Genomic DNA, 2,341 nt, shown 5'->3' with positions numbered 1-2,341 from the left:
AGTCATAATAAAAGGCAGCACATCACAGAAATTAGAATAAATAAATTATTTTGACTATGTTTCATTCTCTCTTCCATAAAATGAGATAAAACATTTCGTACACTCACTTTCATTCTACAATCCATGAAAATCAGCCAAGTTGCTTTTCTGTCATAAACAGAACAAGTTCAAACTAGCAGAAACATTTAGCGCTACATGTGTTTTTTGTATAACTGACAAGAGGCCAGAGCTGCAATTTGGGTATAGTAAAATAAAAAAGGCAGCAACACAAAAGAGCCATATTTTAGTGATATATGATGGTTTTTATATAGTCAGCAAGTGCTGCAATTTGGATATAGTCAAAATAAAAGGCAGCACATCACAGAAATTAGAATAAATAAATTATTGGATATAGTCAAAATAAAAGGCAGCACATCACATAAATTAGAATAAATAAAAGGCAACTCCTATGTTTCATTCTCTCTTCCATAAAATGAGATAAAACATTTCGTACACTCACTTTCATTCTACAATCCATGGAAATCAGCCAAGTTGCTTTTTTGTCATAAACAGAACAAGTTTAAACTAGCAGAAACATTTAGCGCTACATGTGTTTTTTGTATAACTGACAAGAGGCCAGAGCTGCAATTTGGGTATAGTAAAATAAAAAAGGCAGCAACACAAAAGAGCCATATTTTAGTGATATATGATCGTTTTTATAGTCAGCAAGTGCTGCAATTTGGATATAGTCAAAATAAAAGGCAGCACATCACAGAAATTAGAATAAATAAATTATTAGATATAGTCAAAATAAAAGGCAGCACATCACAAAAATTAGAATAAATAAATTAAAGCTCCATTGCCGGGATTTGAACCCGGGTCGCCTGGGTGAAAGCCAGGTATCCTAACCGGGCTGGACGACAATGGATTGGTGACTAATTATGGATTCTGAGCGCTATATCAGCGACGTACAGTACGTGAGATGTGATATACTAGTTCTATCGCCGTTTCCTTCCACACTCATCTTTTCCTAATAATAAGAGAAATAAAATAAATAACTGCTTATATCACCGAAACCACATGTACATTATCACCTTCTGCAAAACAAAAATACTGCACTAACAACACACGGCCGCTTCTACACCCCATATGCCGACACTAAAGGCTGCACATCAAAATCCAATTTCGACAAAAAACAAATTATCGCTCTGAGCCGTGCCTGATACGACCTTTCGAGGAAAACTCGCCAGGTTCATCCTGATCGCTCTGTTAATTAAACTATATAATTGCTAGAGCAAAGGGGGCTATTTCTGTGGCAAGATTCCGCCTACAACTGGAAGAAAGGAAGGAAGAAAGAAAAATGAATCTTGTTCCGATGCCGAAGGAGGATGTCTAAACAGAAATTCGCCAAATGAAGGGGCGACCACCCCCATGTTGTTGGAAGTACAAGGGGTCACCAGGGAGAGAAGGGATCCGGACGGCGGCGATTGGGGTGTCGTCGCCCCAGTTCCGGCACCGCTGACTCCTGATCATCTTGGCTTCGATCGAGGCAACAGGGGAAAGAATAATTTGGATCCAGCGTGGGGAGAACAAAAAGCGAGAAGAATGTGTCATCGTTGTGCAGTCGGGGGACGAATCCGAAACTGTTAATCAGCTGACGCGTGGCAGGGATCACGACCGTCCGATCTGTTAACAAGGGGTAATACATCTTCATTCAACAGGGAGACTTTCTTAAAAGACTATGTGAGGCTCGCACAGTATAAATGTCAGCACCATGATTTAACCCCCACAATACGACCACCACCAAAAGGTGGTTCTCCTGATGTTGAAGAGTCGTGTCCCGGGTTGCTTCCAAGTTCCAATGCTTTCATTTTAATTATCATGTGTATTCTCTGTCATAACTTGAAGATTGAGGCCGATTTGTGAGAGCTTTCCGATTTCACATGCCATAGCTAAGGTTAAATTCCAAATATTTCAAACATAGACACGCAAATGCATCTGCACAAATGGGCGTACAGTTGCGAGATTGCCATTCATTCACAATGTTTTCATTTTCATTTATTTGTTTTTATTGTCAAGGACTTGGGGCTATTCGTAAATCCTTCACGCTTATGTTAGATTCATACCGAATGTGATTATGACCTTCTTGTGGTTATTCTTGATTATGCCACTGTAGAAAGTCATTGTAACACATGTCATAAACAATTTCTTAGATTGTGCCTTATAGAACTCTAAACATCTCCTTGAGGCAAAAATAAAATAAAATAACTCTAACATTCCCTTGCACTCGTACTCTATCTGGCATTTAAGGATTTTGGATAAAAACACACTTGAGCTATGTCCCTATTGACCCCCCAAAGCA

The 2,341-nt window shown here is 38.9% G+C and overlaps 1 non-coding gene across 1 annotated transcript; it reads right to left on the bottom strand.

The window, feature by feature from the left end:
• Window positions 1-833: 833 nt before the first annotated feature.
• TRNAE-UUC lies at window positions 834-907 on the bottom strand. The gene has a single exon. It is a non-coding gene; the product is annotated as a tRNA-Glu (tRNA).
• Window positions 908-2,341: the final 1,434 nt, after the last annotated feature.

The sequence above is a fragment of the Triticum dicoccoides genome, chromosome 1A (genome assembly GCF_002162155.2).
Source record: "Triticum dicoccoides isolate Atlit2015 ecotype Zavitan chromosome 1A, WEW_v2.0, whole genome shotgun sequence".
Classification (NCBI taxonomy): domain Eukaryota; kingdom Viridiplantae; phylum Streptophyta; class Magnoliopsida; order Poales; family Poaceae; genus Triticum; species Triticum dicoccoides.
The sequence above is the reverse complement of the archived record's forward strand: the minus strand, read 5'-3'. Positions and strand labels throughout refer to the sequence as shown.